General features: G+C 51.1%; 1 pseudogene; it reads left to right on the forward strand.

Annotated features, from left to right (window-relative positions):
* The window catches only part of LOC135877976 (RING finger protein 112-like), a 1,138,053-nt pseudogene that overhangs the window by 753,395 nt on the left and 373,983 nt on the right, over positions 1 to 10,675 (forward strand).

The following is a 10,675-nucleotide window of genomic DNA, read 5'->3' on the forward strand; positions in this document are numbered from 1 at the left end:
TCAGGGCCGGCTTCCGGCTTTTTGCGCCCCAAGACAAAAAAAAAAAAAAAAAAAAAAGGGGCCGGAGTGCCGCCCCTTGGAAAGTGCCGCCCCAAGCACATGCTTGGAGCTTTGATGCCTAGAGCTGGCCCTGACTGGGAGCCAGGACTCCTGGGTTCTCTCCCCAGCTCTGGGAGGGGAGTGGGGGCTGGTGGGTTAGAGTGGGGGGTGGGGCTGGGAGCCAGGACTCCTGGGTTCTCTCCCCAGCTCTGGGTGGGGAATGGGGGCTGGTGGGTTAGAGTGGGGGGTGGGGCTGGGAGCCAGGCCTCCTGGGTTCTGTCCACAGCTCTGGGAGAGGAGAGGAGGGGAGGGGGTTAGAGTGGGGGGCTGAGAGCTAGGACTCCTGAGATCTATCCCTCCTGTGGGAGGGGTCTGAGGGCTAGTAGATTACATCACGAGTATTAATTTCAGCCACTGGGATCAGCACAAAACGCTGCCAAGCTTATTCCTGACAGGCTGTGATGCCTGAGTATGGCAAACAGGAGGGAGGGGATGCAGCAGCCCGGCTGAGTGGTTACAGCAGCCCTTCCCAGGGTGGCTCCCGGAAATCATAGGCCTGTCGCCACGCCAAGGTGGCCAGCAAGGCCGCCATTACCGGGGAGTGCCTCCCTGGGACCTGCCTGTCTCTGCCGAGAGGCCTTGACTTCTTGACCTTTCACCGTGTGACGCAAAGGAAACCATGGGCTGGAGCAGTGCAGGGACCTGGGAGCCAGGACTCCTGGGTTCTATCTTTAGGGATGGGAGGGGAGTGGGGTCTAGTGTCTAGAATGCTCTATGTATCATGCAGTCACTTGCAGGTATGCAAGTCAGCTCGCAAACACTCCTCTGGCCAGAAATCTCCCTGGCCCGTGTATCAAGAGGAAACCATAACGCTGGTGCCTTCCTCAAATGACGCATGTTCCCCCAGTCAATGGCGACTCTGTGCTGTTGTTTCCTTCCTCTCGCCGCCCACGGGATTGATTCCCACCCTAGCTATGCAAGATCCCAGCTGATTTCCCCATCGCTGCTTCACGCCTACTTCCTGCTTCGGGTTCTGGGGAGGATTTGGGCGGCTGATCTCAGAGGTGGGCCCACTGCTCTGATTTCGGGGCATGGCTATTCTTGCAGCCCTTGCTTTCTGGGCAAGAGATAAGTGCCCTATAAAGGCTGGGGGGGGGGCCCATCTTTAGCTGCTGTATACTGAAATCGGGGGGGGGGGAAGGGGGTGTCACTCCGGATTTACCCCTGGGGTCACCGAGATCATACTCCTCTCCCTATTAAATGCGGTGTCATCAAACAGATCCCGGGAAGTGGTGTTAACCAGTTCCCCATGCTGGTGCAAACGCAGAACAGAAGGACAGCCCTTGGCCCGAAGAGTTTATAACCCAAGCACAGAGTCTGCTCACTTTCTTCCCCCTTTTGCTCGACCACTGGAGCTTTGGGCTCTTTTGAGACCAAGAGGCCACCGGTTTGGACAACATGACATTCACTCAGAAGCCTGTTCATCAAGCCAATACAGCATCACTTCTCCATACTGCCCTCTAGGGACCGGCTGGTGCAATGGGACACCTTGCCCCGTAGGGAAGCATCGGTATGATGAATTTCCTAGGGCTGCCAGAACTCTGGTCGGAGGACCAAAGCACAGGGAGAAAGCTGAATCCTCGCTAGTTAAGGCCAGAAGGGGCTGTTCAATCACCTAGTCTGGCCGCCCATATTTAATGGGCCAGAAAATGTCTCCTGCGTCCTCCTCTATTGAATCCTGTAACTTGCATTGGGCTAATGCATTTTCCAGATAGGTGCCCAGGCTGGCTAGCAAGCCATCAAGGGATGGGCCGTCAGCCGCTGCCCATCAGGGTTTGTTCTAATGGTTAATCACCCATGTGACCACCAGCCGCCAACTAGCAAAGGGCATGGGGTGCATAGGATTTTACAAGAATCCCCTAGGTCAGATGTCTGAATATTAGTTCTCCAAACGGGGAGCATGTGAGGTCTCTGCCGAGAGTCCTTGCGAACTGGGTGTATGGAGAATATCGAAGGAGTTGTGTATCTACATTGCAAATTCTGTTCTTCAAGCCAGAAAGTTAAGGCAAGAGGCACCCAGGCCTTGGATGGGTTTCTCTTGGGCAGGGGGGTTACGCTCTCTGCTTGCTCGCTTGTGCGACGTGTATTGTCCGGCTCACCCTGTCACAAGAGCGCCTCCTCCTGGCCAGGCGTGGCGTGGCAGCTTCCTTCGCACATGGCGCCCTCTGCTGGCGGCCACTCTGCCGCTGTGATGCGCTCTCTTCCTGTGTGTCACAGTGCCCCCTATTCCCGACTCAGCCCTCCGGCCGGCTCACTATATCGTCCCCCCACTTCCGCCATATCAAAGTCTCCCTGGACTAGCTGTCCCAGTGGGGCCTCTGACGGTCCTGTGCCCGTGGCTGGTAGAGAAATCCTGTACCCCGGGTGGCAGCCCAGGACCCTGTAACCGGCAGCCAAGGTCTGCACAGTCCCCTTCCTGGCTGCTGGTTCTCTGGGCGTCTTCTCATGCTTCCTTTCCGCACAGCTCCCCTGGGGTTTTCTCCTCTCTTCTCTTGGAGTCAGAGAGTGACTGTAGCCTCTCCCCCGGCTGCTACAAACTTCCTCTCTTTCTAACCCCTTCCCAGGTTCTCCCCCAGCTGGGCTCTGTCAGCAATTCCACATTTCTAACCCCCCCCCCTCCCCGAGCCTCTCTTTAGGTGCAACTGCAAAGGTTAATCGGCCTCTTCTGGGCTCCCTTAACCCCTTCAGGGAGGGTGTGGGGTGAGCACCCTATAACCTGCCCAGCGTTAAGCAAGAGATTGGGCTTTCCCGTAGAGTTCCTTTCTTGTAGGTTTCTCAGTCAGCAGGGAGGGGGTGCTGGCGGGGCTTAATTTGTAATGAGAGAGGTGCTGGGGCGCAAGCAATGTTTTTACATTCATACCTGACGCGGCGAGTCCACAGGTGCCGGGGCTGTGAACTGCCGAGCCCAGAGGTGCCAGGGCTCTGAACTGCCGGGCCCAGAGGCGCCAGGGCTCTGAACTGCCGGGCCCAGAGGCGCCGGGGCTCTGAACTGCCGGGCCCAGAGGCGCCGGGTCTCTGAACTGCCAGGCCCAGAGGCGCCGGGGCTCTGAACTGCCAGGCCCAGAGGCGCTGGGGCTGTGAACTGCCAGGCCCAGAGGTGCCGGGGCTCTGAACTGCCAGGCCCAGAGGCGCTGGGGCTGTGAACTGCCAGGCCCAGAGGCGCCGGGTCTCTGAACTGCCGAGCCCAGCAGTGCCGGGGCTCTGAACTGCCAGGCCCAGAGGTGCCGGGGCTGTGAACTGCCAGGCCCAGAGGTGCCGGGCTCTGAACTGCCAGGCCCAGAGGCGCCGGGGCTGTGAACTGCCAGGTCCAGAGGTGCCGGTGCTCTGAACTGCCAGGCCCGGAGGTGCCGGGGCTCTGAACTGCCGAGCCCAGCAGTGCCGGGGCTCTGAACTGCCAGGCCCGGAGGTGCCGGGGCTCTGAACTGCCAGGCCCGGAGGTGCCGGGGCTCTGAACTGCCGAGCCCAGCAGTGCCGGGGCTCTGAACTGCCAGGCCCAGAGGCGCCGTGGCTGTGAACTGCCAGGTCCAGAGGTGCCGGTGCTCTGAACTGCCAGGCCCGGAGGTGCCGGGGCTCTGAACTGCCGAGCCCAGCAGTGCCGGGGCTCTGAACTGCCAGGCCTGGAGGTGCCGGGGCTCTGAACTGCCGGACCCAGAGGCGCCGGGCTCTGAACTGCCGAGCCCGGAGGTGCCGAGGCTCTGAACTGCCAGGCCCAGAGGTGCCAGGGCTTAGCCCTGGCACAAATTAAGCACTGGGTGCCGGGTTTTGGAATAAGGACAACGGGTTGTTCTGGGGCAAAGGGACCGGCGGGATCCTTCGCCTAGGAAGCAAATTGACCGTGCATTTGCCTGGTGGCCGGAGGCTCACAGCCAAACCTGGCTGTAAATCGCCGTAAGGGCAATCGCTGAGCAATATTTAGCTAGACAGGAGAGTATCTTGTTGGCTAAGTTGAGGCTCTGCGCTGCGGGTCTGGGCTTCATTTTCCTCGCAGGCAGCCGTTGGTTTCCAATGCTTCTCCTTGCTGTCCCTCGGCTCTCTCTGCAGACCGACCGGCTGTCGCTAGCAGCCTCTCTAAGGGCTGCGTGCTAAGCTGGAACTGGTGAGCAGGGGTGCCCTCCTTCCTCGGAAGCAGATATCTGTAAATGCTACGAGCCCCCAGCGGACCAGGGAGACGTTCAAGGCCGGGAGCGTGCCTGCAGGTAATCCATAGAGCGAGAGCAGGGGCCTGTGAAGGCCTAGAGGGCAGGGCTTGTATTGCCTGCGGCTGATGGACTCAGGGCCCTGAACCAGGGGCACCAGAATGGGGGTGGGGCATGGCCCCATCACTTTTTATCTGCTTTAAGGGCGAGTGATGGGAGGAGGGGGCGGAAAGGAGCGAGCGGGGGCAGGGCCTCGGGGGAAGAGGCGGAGCAGGGGCGGGGCATCCAGGGAGAGGCAGAGCAGAGGCAGGGTCTTGCGGGGAGAGATGGAGTGAGGGTAGGGCCTCAGGGTGAGGGGTGGACTGGGCAGCAGGGCCATGGCTTGGACTCTGGTGGCCCCCCACTTCTAGGTAGCTTCCGGCACTCCTGGGCTGAACCCCAGTGGGCAGGTGGTGAAGAGGTAGCCCTGGGTACCCCCGGGAAGTGTGTGTGGCGGGGTACAAATGTACCCCAAACGTGTCACCCTGTTTTCTCGTCCCTTGGTTGCCATAAAAGCCAGCCGGCTAGCAAACTCAGCAGTGGCCGCCACCACGTTTGCCCAAGCTCAGCGGCCCGGAAGCGCCAGAAGCAAGGTGGAAAATGCGGTGAATTTATCCGCGCCGACCGCGCCGCATGGATGCTGAGACGTGTGTGTTTCTCTGCTCCACCCAGATCAAGGTACCGCCCCAGCGAGTTAAACAGGCCAAGCTCTGTAAGCTTCCCAGTATTTTCTCTAGCCCTCGGATCGTTTTTGTGGCTCCTCTCTGATTCTTTTAACGTCCGTTTTAACGTGCGCGTGCCAGAAGTGGACGCAGTGTTCCAGTATCGGTCTCACTGGTACAGAGGTAAAATCACCGCGTAAGCCTTTTGAGGTACAGCGTCACGCTGGGAGCTTCCATTGAGTTCCTTGCCCATCATGACCTCTTAAAGCTTTCCACCCGGGATTCTTAAGGGGATGGGAATTTTGGCTCCAATTTTAAGGCCAGCTCGAAGATGGGGGCAGCGTGAAAACCAAAAAGCTGGCAACCGGGATTCTCATCCGACTGGTCTGGCCAGATCCCAAGTTATCTCCCATCGCGATCGGCACAGGTTGCAACTGAGTCTTGGCGACGCCTCACCCATTCTCACAACTGTCAACAACACCTCCCCTGTCACCTAATTGTTGCTGAGCTTTGGAGGTTTATATAAGTTCTTTTGCGTAACAAAAGCTGGGCGTGGGCAGCCAGTGATTTTGCAAATGCACGAAGTTGAAAAAATAGGGACTGCATGATGTGTTATCTGTGGGATGGTAGCCCCCAGAGTCACCAATCGTGTCAGGTGCTGCACAGACCCCGATCAGCATCAGGTCTTCTGTTGTGTTTGGTGCTGTCCAGACCCACCCCATCAGGGTTCCTCAGACCCAATGATCGTAATTTTTCTGTAATGATCATTATAGAACTGTGTGTAACCAATGCGGTGCCATCTGTCTGAATCTGCAGGCAGCCTGAACAAATGGTTGGCTGACAGATGGAATGTAATTGGCTCAATGGAGTGTTAACTCTGAAACCTAACGATAATAATGTCACAATCAGGCATGGGTTTGAACTGACATGGGGGCATCTGCCTGAGTCTGAAGAGAGTCTGGCATGATAGCCCCAAGAAGCATGTGTCCTGCGAACCCTATATTGTGACTGTTTGTTAATTCTGAAGTCTACCGATAAACACAATTGGAACTGAGGGGAATTTTTTCAACCAAAATTGTTAAGCCAGAAAAAAAAATGCAGGTTTGGTGACCCCCCAAAATGTTTTGTGAATTTGTGTTGGTTTTGCTAAATTTCTTTTATCAAAACAAAGTCAGAAAAAAATCCAACATTTTCTAAACAAAATGTTTTTATTTTTCATTTTGAGATTTCCTTTTGTTTTATTAGGAAAACCATTAAAAAGGTTGAAAAACATTGAAAAGGTTTGGTTTCTTTTGGTTCAAAAAGACTGTTTGTTTAATTTAATTTAAAGAAACATCAGCAGTGTTTCAAAGTGGTTGCAAGATTTGGGTTTTTTGCTTCAAAACAACGTGGCATTTCGAGAGTTCCTTCAATTGAAATGTAAAAAAATTAAAAATGTTTCAAAGCAGTTGAAACATTTTGATTTTTTTCAGTTTGCAATGACTTCGTTGTTCAAGCTTCCTTGTAATTTAACTTAAAAAAACCCCAAAATGTTTAAAAAACAGTTGAAATGTTTCAATTTTTTAAAATGAAACATTTCATTTGACCCAAAATGGATTTTTTTTTGCATTTTCGAGTCACTAAAAATTTCTAAAACCTAATTTTTCAGTTCAACCCATCCCCTCCACCCCGATTTTCAAAAAATCAATTATTTGCCCACCGCTACATGTGCCATTTCATGGCTGATTGGAACAAAAAAAGAAGGATTGTATTGTATAGGGACCTACCTGCTTTGAAATCCCAAGTGGGTGGGGCTTATGTTGTGGGAGGAGCTAAGGGGGAGCCACACCCCTTATTTCCCTTATTCCCCCTATCCCTGGATTGTGAATAGACACGGCTTTGATTCATTTTTGCATCAAAGGCTTTTTATTAACAATAGATGCAGAAAGCTACATCACATCAGGAGCAGAATTGACCCCCCCCATACACACAATGGTGTGTATGTCTGAAATGGGGGAGGGGGGTAATTCCTTACCCCTAGACTGACCATTTTAGATTTGGTGCTGGTGAGCAGTGAGGACCTCGTTGAGGAAATGGTTGTAGGGGACAACCTTGGCTCGAGTGACCATCATGAGCTAATTCGGTTTAAACTAAATGGAAGGATTAACACAAATAAAACTCTGACTAAGGTTTACGATTTCAAAAAGGCCAACTTTAATAAATTAAGGCAACTACTTAGGGAAGTGGATTGGGCTAACATACTTAGACAGCTAAAGGCAGATGAGGCCTGGGATTATTTCAAGCTGAAGTTACACGAGCTGTCCGAGGCCTGTATCCCAAGAAAGGGGAAACGGTTAGTAGGCAGGAGAATTAGACCTAGCTGGATGAGCGGGCGTCTCAAAGGGGCGATTAAGAAAAAACAGAAAGCGTACAAAGAATGGAAGAGGGGAGAGATCGGCAAGGAAACCTACCTTATTGACGTCAGAGCATGTAGGGATGCGGTGAGAAAGGCCAAAAGCCGTGTAGAGTTGGACCTCACGTGGGGAATTAAATCCAATAGTTAGAGGTTTTATAGCCATATAAATAGGAAGAAAACAAAGAAAGAGGAAGTGGGACCGCTGAAGCATGTAGATGGAGTGGAGATTAAGGATAATCTAGGCATGGCACAATATCTAAATGAATATTTTGCGTCGGTCTTTAATAAGGCTAATGAAGGGCTTAGGAATAGAGGGAGCAGGACAGAGGGGAATAAAGGAGGGGCGATTGACATTACAGTATCAGAGGTGGAAGCCAAACTTGACCAGCTAAATGGGACTAAATCGGGCGGACCGGATGATCTTCATCCTAGAATATTGAAGGAGCTGGCGCGAGAAATTGCAAGCCCCTTAGCGATAATTTTTAATGAATCTGTAAACTCGGGGGTGGTACCGTTGGACTGGAAAATAGCTAATGTGGTTCCTATTTTCAAGAAGGGGAAAAAAAGTGACCCGGGTAACTACAGGCCTGTTAGTTTAACTTCTGTAGTATGCAAGCTCTTGGAAAACATTTTGAAGGAGAAAGTAGTTAAGGACCTTGAGGTGAATGGCAATTGGGACAAATTACAACATGGGTTTACGAAAGGCAGATCGTGCCAAACCAACCTGATCTCCTTCTTTGAGAAAGTAACAGACCTTCTAGATAAAGGAAGTGCGGTGAATCTAATTTACCTCAATTTTAGTAAAGCGTTTGATACTGTGCCGCACGAGGAATTATTGGTTAAATTAGAAAAGATGGGGATCGATATGAAAATCCAGAGGTGGATAAAGAACTGGTTAAAGGGGAGACTGCAGCGGGTAGTACTGAAAGGTGAACTGTCGGGTTGGAGGGAGGTCACCAGTGGGGTTCCTCAAGGTTCGGTTTTGGGTCCGATTTTATTTAATCTATTCATTACTGACCTCGGAACCGAATGTAGGAGTGGGCTGATAAAGTTTGCGGATGACACAAAGTTGGGAGGTATTGCCAATTCGGAGAAGGATCGGGATATTCTGCAGGGAGACTTGGATGACCTTGTAAATTGGAGTAACAATAATAGGATGAGATTTAATAGTGAGAAGTGTAAGGTGATGCATTTAGGGATGACTAACAAGAATTTTAGTTATAAGTTAGGGCCGCATAGGTTGGAAGTGACGGAGGAGGAGAAGGACCTCGGAGTCCTGGTTGATCGCAGGATGACTATGAGTCGGCAATGTGACGTGGCTGTGAAAAAAGCTAATGCGATCTTGGGATGCGTTAGGCGAGGTATTTCTAGTAGGGACAGGGAGGTGCTGCTTCCGTTATACAAGGCGCTGGTGAGACCTCATTTGGAGTACTGTGTGCAGTTCTGGTCTCCTATGTTTAAAAAGGATGAACTCAAACTGGAACGGGTACAGAGAAGGGCCACTAGGATGATCTGAGGAATGGAAAACCTTTCCTATGAAAGGAGACTCGAGGAGCTCGGTTTGTTTAGCCTAACCAAAAGAAGGCTGAGGGGGGATATGATTGCTCTCTTTAAATATATCAAAGGGATTAATACCAAGGAGGGAGAGGAACTATTTCAGCTCAGTAGTAATGTGGACACGAGAACGAATGGATATAAACTGGCCGTGGGGAAGTTTAGGCTTGAAATTAGACGAAGGTTTCTAACCGTCAGAGGGGTGAAATTTTGGAACAGCCTTCCGAGGGAAACGGTGGGGGCGAAAGACCTCTCTGGCTTCAAGATTAGGCTTGATAAGTTTATGGAGGGAATGGTTTGAAGGGATAACGTGATTTTAGTCAATTAGGCATTAACGTGCCATCGCGGGTAAAATGAGGGTCCGGCCGTAGAATCTTGCCTGTATGCTCGGGGTTCAGCTGATCGCCATATTTGAGGTCGGGAAGGAATTTTCCTCCAGGGTAGATTGGCAGAGGCCCTGGAGGTTTTTCGCCTTCCTCCGCAGCATAGGGCAGGGGTCGCAGGCTGGAGGATTCTGTTGTGGGTGGGTCAGCTTTTGTGGCCTGCATCATGCGGGAGGTCAGACTAGATGACCATATTGGTCCCTTCTGACCTTAAAGTCTATGAGTCTATAAGTCTATGACCACAACCCCTCCTTTTGTGACTTCTCACAGCATCCCCCTGTGAGGTAGGAAAGTTTTACAAGCTCCGTTTGACAGATGGGTGGGGGGAACTGAGGGAAGCCAATTGACTGGCCCAAGGTCACACTGTAAACTGGTGCCGGAGCTGGGAGCAGAATGCACCCCCCCCCCCATTAGACCCACTCCCCTTGCTGAGCTGGGAATAGAACCCAGGAGTCCTGACTCCAATCCTACCACCTCTAATCACTACTCCCCTCTAAAAGGCAGGCATAGAACCCAGGAGTCCTGGCTCCCAGGCCCCCTGCTCTAACCTACTAGGCCCCACTGCCCTCCCAAAGCTGGGAACAGAACATAGGAGTCCTGGTTCCCAGCCCTCCCCTCCCAGGGCTAGGATAGAACCCAGGAGTCCTGGCTTCCAGCCCGCCTTCCACTAAGTACTGGGTCCCACTGCCTTTCCAGAGCTGGAAAATGAACCCAGGCGTCCTGGCTCCAGAATCTGTGCTGTAACCACTAGACACTGTGGTCCTGCCACCCACTTCTTTGAACATTAAATGAGAACAAAAGCATAAACTAGATTGCAAGTTAAAGTCAGAGAGTATTTTAACTAGAGAAAAGATCCAAAAATTCAGTGATCCCCTTAAATCTGCCCTGGTGGAATTTAATAGTTTGATGTAAAGGAAGTTCCTTCCAATTAAAGCTGTTCCGGATCTGGAAATCCTTAATCCTAAATCCTTTCCGGTTCAGAAGGAATCCCCCCAACATTTTAAGTTTCCATAAAACAACATTTTGAATTTGATTTTTTTAAATTTCAGTTTATTTTCTTGCTCTTTTCATATTATGTTTTTCTTTTCTATAATGTATCATAAAAAATAAATTTCAAACTGAAAAGTCTTTTCAAAATTTAAAAAAAATGGAACGTATTGTTCTGATCCAAAGATTTTTGTTTTGATTTCCACTTTTTGAAATGAAAAGTCAGAACTTTTCAATCTGATCAAAATGTTCCATTCTGATGTCAACTTTTCATTTCTTTATTTTAAAATAAAATACAAGATCAAGAGAAACAGTGTGTGTGTATGTGGTATAGCATCTTATATTCTCTCCTATGTAGACTATAAAGCATGATAAATTTTAAAAAAAAGTATCATAAAGTTTCATTTCAATTTCAACTTC

This window comes from Emys orbicularis, chromosome 4, assembly GCF_028017835.1.
Source record: "Emys orbicularis isolate rEmyOrb1 chromosome 4, rEmyOrb1.hap1, whole genome shotgun sequence".
In the NCBI taxonomy this organism is placed as follows: Eukaryota; Metazoa; Chordata; order Testudines; family Emydidae; genus Emys; species Emys orbicularis.